Below are 8239 nucleotides of genomic sequence, written 5' to 3'. Positions count from 1 at the left end.
TCAGATACTTTTTCTTTGCATTCTGTCTCTTTAACCAGAACTATTGATACAATCCTGACCGAAAACAAAAACATAATTCAATCTCCACCCCTCGGCTAAAATTAAATGATACTAACAACACCAGTAGGTGTCAGCAAATCACTGTCTTACCGAGTGAGTCATTGAATCATTCACTCAAACGGCTGATTTGTTCAGGGACAAAGTAGAAGTGAGTGAGTCATTGAATCATTCACTCAAACGATTCACTTAAACGGCTAATTCGTTTAGGGACAAAGCAGAATTGAGTGAGTCATTTAATCATTCACTCAAATGATTTACCTTCGAACGGCTGATTCGTTTAGGGACAAAACAGAAGTGAGTGAGTCGTTGACTCATTAGAACGATTTGTTCAAAAGAGCTGATTCGTTCAGGGACAGAGCAGAACTGAGTGAGTCATTGAATCATTCACTCAAACAATTCATTCTAAACGACTGATTCATTCAGGGACAAAGCAGAAGTGAGTGAGTCATTGAATAATCCAGTCAAACGATTCCCTCGAACGGCTGATACATTTAAGGACAAAACAGAAGAGAGTGAGTCATTGAATCATTCACTCAAACGATTCATTCTAAACAGCTGATTCATTCAGGGACAAAGCAGAAGTGAGTGAGTCATTGAATCATTCACTCAAACGATTCACTCGAACGGCTGATTCATTTAAGGACAAAACAGAAGTGAGTGAGTCATTGAATTATTCACTCAAACGATTTGTTTAAAACGGCTGATTCGTTTAGGGACAAAGCAGAAGTGAGTGAGTCATTGAATCATTCACTCAAACGATTTGTTTAAAACGGCTGATTCGTTTAGGGACAAAGCAGAAGTGAGTGAGTCATTGAATCATTCACTCAAACAAATCACTCGAACGGCTGATTTATTTCAGAACAAAACAGAAGTGAGTGAGTCATTGAATCATTCACTCAAAAGATTTGTTCAAAATGGCTGATTCGTTCAGGGACATAGCAGAAGTGAGTGAGTCATTGAATCATTCGCTCAAACGATTTGTTCAAAATGGCTGATTCGTTCAGGGACAAAGCAGAAGTGAGTGAGTCATGGAATAATTCGCTCAAACGATTCGTTCTAAATGGCTGATTCGTTCAGGGACAAAGCAGAAGTGAGTGAGTCATTGAATCATTCACTCGAAAGGCTGATTCATTTAGGGACAAAGTAGAAGTGAGTGAGTCATTGAATCATTCGCTCAAACGATTCGTTCTTAACGGCTGATTCGCTCAGGGACAAAGCAGAAGTGAGTGAGTCATTGAATAATTCGCTCAAACGATTCGTTCTAAACGGCTGGTTCGTTCAGGGACAAAGCAGAAGTGAGTGAGTCATTGAATCATTCACTCGAACGGCTGATTCGTTCAGGGATAAAGCAGCAGTGAGTGAGTCATTGAATCATTCACTCAAACGATTCGTTCAAAACGACTGATTCGTTCAGGGATAAAGCAGCAGTGAGTGAGTCATTGAATCATTCACTCAAACGATTCGTTCTAAACGGCTGATTGGTTCAGGGGCAAAGCAGAAGTGAGTGAGTCATTGAATCATTCACTCAAACGATTCACTCGAACGGCTGATTCGTTCAGGGGCAAAGCAGCAGTGAGTGAGTCATTGAATCATTCACTCAAACGATTCGTTCTAAACGGCTGATTGGTTCAGGGGCAAAGCAGAAGTGAGTGAGTCATTGAATCATTCACTCAAACGATTCACTCGAACGGCTGATTGGTTCAGGGGCAAAGCAGAAGTGAGTGAGTCATTGAATCATTCACTCAAACGATTCACTCGAACGGCTGATTGGTTCAGGGATAAAGCAGCAGTGAGTGAGAGCAAAGGCCGCTGCTGATGTGATGTGTGTGGAGATCTGATAAGATGAAGCTCTTCCCGTGTGGGTCAGCCTTTCCTCGTCTCTCCGGACTCTAGAGAGGATCCCCGGACTCTCTCCGGACTCTAGAGAGGATCCCCGGACTCTCTCCGGACTCTAGAGAGGATCCCCGGACTCTCTCCGGACTCTAGAGAGGATCTCCGGACTCTCTCCGGACTCTAGAGAGGATCTCCGGACTCTCTCCGGACTCTAGAGAGGATCCCCGGACTCTCTCCGGACTCTAGAGAGGATCTCCGGACTCTAGAGAGGATCTCCGGACTCTCTCCGGACTCTAGAGAGGATCTCCGGACTCTCTCCGGACTCTAGAGAGGATCTCCGGACTCTCTCCGGACTCTAGAGAGGATCTCCGGACTCTAGAGAGGATCTCCGGACTCTCTCCGGACACTAGAGAGGATCTCCGGACTCTCTCCGGACACTAGAGAGGATCTCCGGACTCTAGAGAGGATCTCCGGACTCTCTCCGGACACTAGAGAGGATCTCTGGACTCTCTCCGGACTCTAGAGAGGATCTCCGGACTCTCTCCGGACTCTAGAGAGGATCTCCGGACTCTAGAGAGGATCTCCGGACTCTAGAGAGGATCTCCGGACTCTAGAGAGGATCTCCGGACTCTCTCCGGACTCTAGAGAGGATCTCCGGACTCTAGAGAGGATCCGGACTCTAGAGAGGATCTCCGGACTCTCTCCGGACTCTAGAGAGGATCTCCGGACTCTCTCCGGACTCTAGAGAGGATCTCCGGACTCTAGAGAGGATCTCCGGACTCTCTCCGGACACTAGAGAGGATCTCCGGACTCTCTCCGGACACTAGAGAGGATCTCCGGACTCTCTCCGGACTCTAGAGAGGATCTCCGGACTCTAGAGAGGATCTCCGGACTCTCTCCGGACTCTAGAGAGGATCTCCGGACTCTCTCCGGACACTAGAGAGGATCTCCGGACTCTCTCCGGACACTAGAGAGGATCTCCGGACTCTCTCCGGACTCTAGAGAGGATCTCCGGACTCTAGAGAGGATCACCGGACTCTCTCCGGACTCTAGAGAGGATCTCCGGACTCTAGAGAGGATCTCCGGACTCTAGAGAGGATCCCCGGACTCTCTCCGGACTCTAGAGAGGATCTCCGGACTCTAGAGAGGATCTCCGGACTCTCTCCGGACTCTAGAAAGGATCTCCGGACTCTAGAGAGGATCTCCGGACTCTCTCCGGACTCTAGAAAGGATCTCCGGACTCTAGAGAGGATCTCCGGACTCTAGAGAGGATCTCCGGACTCTCTCCGGACTCTAGAGAGGATCTCCGGACTCTAGAGAGGATCTCCGGACTCTAGAGAGGATCTCCGGACTCTAGAGAGGATCTAGGATCTCCGGACTCTAGAGAGGATCTCCGGGGATCTCCGGACTCTAGAGAGGATCTCCGGACTCTCTCCGGACTCTAGAGAGGATCTCCGGACTCTCTCCGGACTCTAGAGAGGATCTCCGGACTCTCTCCGGACTCTAGAGAGGATCTCCGGGGATCTCCGGACTCTAGAGAGGATCTCCGGACTCTCTCCGGACTCTAGAGAGGATCTCCGGACTCTCTCCGGACTCTAGAGAGGATCTCCGGACTCTCTCCGGACTCTAGAGAGGATCTCCGGACTCTCTCCGGACTCTAGAGAGGATCTCCGGACTCTCTCCGGACTCTAGAGAGGATCTCTGGACTCTCTCCGGACTCTAGAGAGGATCCCCGGACTCTCTCCGGACTCTAGAGAGGATCTCCGGACTCTCTCCGGACTCTAGAGAGGATCTCCGGACTCTCTCCGGACTCTAGAGAGGATCTCCGGACTCTCTCCGGACTCTAGAGAGGATCTCTGGACTCTCTCCGGACTCTAGAGAGGATCTCTGGACTCTCTCCGGACTCTAGAGAGGATCCCCGGACTCTCTCCGGACTCTAGAGAGGATCCCCGGACTCTCTCCGGACTCTAGAGAGGATCTCCGGACTCTCTCCGGACTCTAGAGAGGATCTCCGGACTCTCTCCGGACACTAGAGAGGATCTCCGGACTCCCTCCGGACTCTAGAGAGGATCTCCGGACTCTCTCCGGACACTAGAGAGGATCTCCGGACTCTCTCCGGACTCTAGAGAGAGGATCTCCGGACTCTCTCCGGACTCTAGAGAGGATCTCCGGATCTCCAGGGTCTGTTTACAGGGATTTGAAGCCAAGAGCACTAACGCCATCCACTTTATCCCCAGAACACACCGATCAGAGCGATCACTGATGCGTCCGTCTGGGTCATGAAGGACATCCTGTATGTACATATTTCTGATGTTTAATTTATTTTGGTAATTGTTTGACACTGGACCGCTGTTTTCCTGCTTCCCGGTTCTGCTGTACATAAGGACGTCTTCACTCCTGCGGCCCTATAGCCGACTCTATGCAGAAACGCATTTCCTTGGCATGCTTTGAAATGCAGAAAATAATACAAAAGAGGAAATCTACACACGTTTGACCTTTTTTTCCCTCTGTTTTTTTTAAGGAAACATGTGAATAATGATGTAAGGATATAATATATATATATATATAGAGGCCCATTTGATCCGCATGCTGGACTGAAGCTCTTCAAAGTCCAGATTGTGTGCTCGCATTATAAACGGTTGACTTTATAACATTTAGAAATATTTATTTCAATAAACTTCTTTGAAAACAGATGAAATGACTGTACCTTTCTTTATGATCTTATGCATACTGGTCAAAAAAATGGAAATATTACAATTCGTAATGTTTTTTTAAGGATTCATTGATGAATAAAAAGGAAAAACAGCATTTACTAACAATATACACTGATTGTGTTGGTCCCCCGTTGAGGCATGGACTCCTCTAGACCCCTGAAGGTGTGCTGTGGCACTAAGATGTTAGCAGCAGATCCTTTAAGTCCTGTAAGTTGCGAGGTGGGGCCTCCACGGATCGGACTTGTTTGTTCAGCACATCCCATCACAATTTGGCCCAAACTCGCTCAAATCCTCACGCTTGCCCATTTTTCCTGCTTCTAACACATCAACTCTGAGGATGTTCACTTGCTGCCTAATATATCCCACCCACTAACAGATCATCAGTGTTACTCACTTCACCTGGTCATAATGTTATGCCTCATCAGTGTAAAATACTGCCACTTTTTTTAATCAATTTAACACCTTTTCTGAATAAAAGTATTAATTTCTTTCAACAAAAAAGAAAAGAAAAAAGCGACTGACCCCGAACTGTTGAACGGTTGTGTTTATGTTGTTATGAAAGATTTCTGTTTTAAATAAATGTTCTTTTCAACTTTTTATTCATCAAAGAATCCTGAAAAAGTTTAAAAGTCATAAAAAAATATTAAGCGGCTCAACAGTTTCCAACATTGATGCTAAATGCTCATATGAGAATGATTTCTGAAGGATCATGTGACACTGAAGACTGGAGTAAAGATGATAAACACACACACGTTTGTTTTTGTGAAATGTGGGGACATGGAATGTAGATTCTAAACCTACCCATCACACACACACACACACACACACACACACACACACACACACACACACACACACACACACACACACTTCCCCTAAACCTACCCATCACACACACACACACACACACACACACTGCCCCTAAACTTACCCGTCACACACACACACACACACACACACTGCCCCTGCCCCTAAACTTACTCATCACACACACACACACACACACACACACACACACACACACACTGCCCCTACCCCTAAACCTACCCATCACACACACACACACACACACACACACACACACACACTGCCCCTAAACCTACCCATCACACACACACACACACACACACACACACTGCCCCTGCCCCTAAACTTACCCATCACACACACACACACACACACACACACACTGCCCCTAAACCTACCCATCACACACACACACACACACACACACACACACACACACACACACACACACACACACACACACACACACACACTGCCCCTAAACCTACCCATCACACACACACACACACACACACTGCCCCTTAACCTACCCATCACACACACACACACACACACACACACACACACACATACACACACACACACACACACACACACACACACACACACACACACACACTGCCCCTAAACCTACCCATCACACACACACACACACACTGCCCCTAAACCTACCCATCACACACACACACACACACACACACACACACACTGCCCCTGCCCCTAAACCTACCCATCACACACACACACACACACACACACACACACACACACACACACATACACACACACACACACACACACACACACACACACACACACACACACACACACACACACTCACACACACACACACACACACACACACACACACACACACACACTCTCACAGACACACACTCACTCACTCACACACACACACACACACACACACTCTCTCTCACACACACACACACACACACACACACACACACACACACACACACACACACACACACACACACACTCTCTCTCTCTCTCACACACACACACAGACACACACACACACACAGACACACACACACCACACACAGACACACACACACACAGACACACACACACACACACACACACACACACACACACACACACACACACACACACACACACACACCCACACACATGAACATGAGTTTTGGATTAGTTAAGTATGAGTGCATTGACGTCTTACTGTTGTTATTCATAATACATAAAGTGACCATTACACCTTTAAATTAGTCTGTGATGGATTTATGGATAATTTCTGCCCTGCCCAATAAATCCTGCCGATAATTGTCCAATTTTAATAATTTCCTGCCGACTAGTTTTCCATAACTGCTTCTGTTCAGATGAGTTTGGCCACTAGAGGGCGACTCTCAGCCATGAGTGAACATCTCCAGCTCAGCTCAGCTCCATCAGTTCTGGACAAACATATGAAATATGGTAGGCTTCATAGTTTTTAAATGAATGTTTCACATTTATTAGATCGAAATTAACTCACAGTTTTAATTATTTTAATATAGCATATATCAAAATAATTTTTATATCAATAATCTAAGATAATTTAGCATTTATAAAGTCATTTGAGAATTCAGTGACATGTAAATTATTGAAATATTTTTTTAAAAACTTTTATTAATAAATATATATATTTTTTTTTTAACCGTGGAGATTTATAATTCCCTCAAAATAATGAAATATTTATATTTAATAATTTTCATTGGCTCATAAATGATTTAAATAATTTTTTAAGAACATTATTTTTTCATAAATATATACTTTTTTATAACCGTGGAGATTTATAATTCCCTCAAAATAGTGAAATATTTATATTGAATACTTTAATTTGCTTGTAAATTATTGAAATCATTTTCTTCAAACATTTTTTCACAAATATATACTTTTGTTAACCGTGGAGGTTTATAATTCCCTCTAAACCGTGAAATATTTGTATGTGATGTTTTCATTGGCTCGTCATTGGCCCATATAAGGAGTCAAACTCCCTGATTGCACGCGCCGCCCGTCCATCAAAAGTGCGCCAGTTGGACAGGCGGCATCAGACGCAGAGCCGCTCCATCCGCGCCGTGAGTGGACGACACGGCTGTCAGTCTGCTGTTTCTGGCCTGTGATTGGCTGAGAGCGCCAGAGGGCGGTGACCTGTGTGTGCGGTCAGTGAAGAGCGCAGGGCGGATCAAGCTTGAGGCCGCGACACCGACACACGCGCGGAAAACTCTCGGAAATCAACGGAAGCGGTGAGAATAATCTTAATAAAGTCTGTTAACGCATCTTCATCGTTATATTGATAAGTTGAGGGAGTGTCGCGGGAAGTGCGCGCGCTGAGGGCGGGCTGCGCACGCGGGTCAGTGACTGTTGGAGTGACTGTGTGTGTGTGTGTGTGTGTGTTTGTGTGTGTGTGTCAAATGTCTGCGAATGTCTCTGTATTTGTGAGCAGACACATTAACACACACCCCTTCCCCTTGTGAAAGTTGTGTAAGTTGATTTGACACTAAATCAGATCTGACTGGTTAAGATGACCTGCTGCTGATTTCAGATCAGTTCAGGCATCACACACTTGCATTTTTGATTCTGTGTGTGACCTGGGGTGTGTGTGTGTTGGTAAAGTTGCCCTTGATTGTGTGTGTGTGTGTGTGTGTGTGTGTGTGTGTGTGTGTGTGTGTGTGTGTGTGTGTGTGTGTGTGTGTGTGTGTTTGGGGCTTGTCAGTGTGACTTCATCACTCTCAGATTGATATACATTGGCCAGGACGATTAATCAAACTAGCATTTCCTAAATTTTACAGGCAGTCTTTATT

The 8239-nt window shown here is 45.8% G+C and overlaps 1 protein-coding gene across 9 annotated transcripts in view; it reads left to right on the top strand.

Annotated features, from left to right (window-relative positions):
• The first annotated feature begins 7566 nt into the window (after window positions 1-7566).
• LOC307119820 (uncharacterized protein) overlaps window positions 7567-8239 on the top strand; it is a 152505-nt gene continuing 151832 nt past the window's right edge. For 7 of the 9 annotated variants that reach the window (XR_013815681.1, XM_079806393.1, XM_079806399.1 and 4 more), the window contains exon 1: window positions 7574-7681. The gene's annotated coding sequence lies outside the window, so the exon portion shown is untranslated. Of the gene's footprint in view, window positions 7682-8239 lie in introns of all 9 variants that reach the window. The other 2 variants (XM_079806398.1, XM_079806394.1) reach the window with 2 other exon arrangements.

Source organism: Gobio gobio, assembly GCF_949357685.1.
Source record: "Gobio gobio genome assembly, chromosome: 23".
NCBI lineage: Eukaryota > Metazoa > Chordata > Actinopteri > Cypriniformes > Gobionidae > Gobio > Gobio gobio.
Note: the sequence above shows the minus strand (reverse complement) of the source record. Positions and strands in the feature narration are given on the sequence as shown.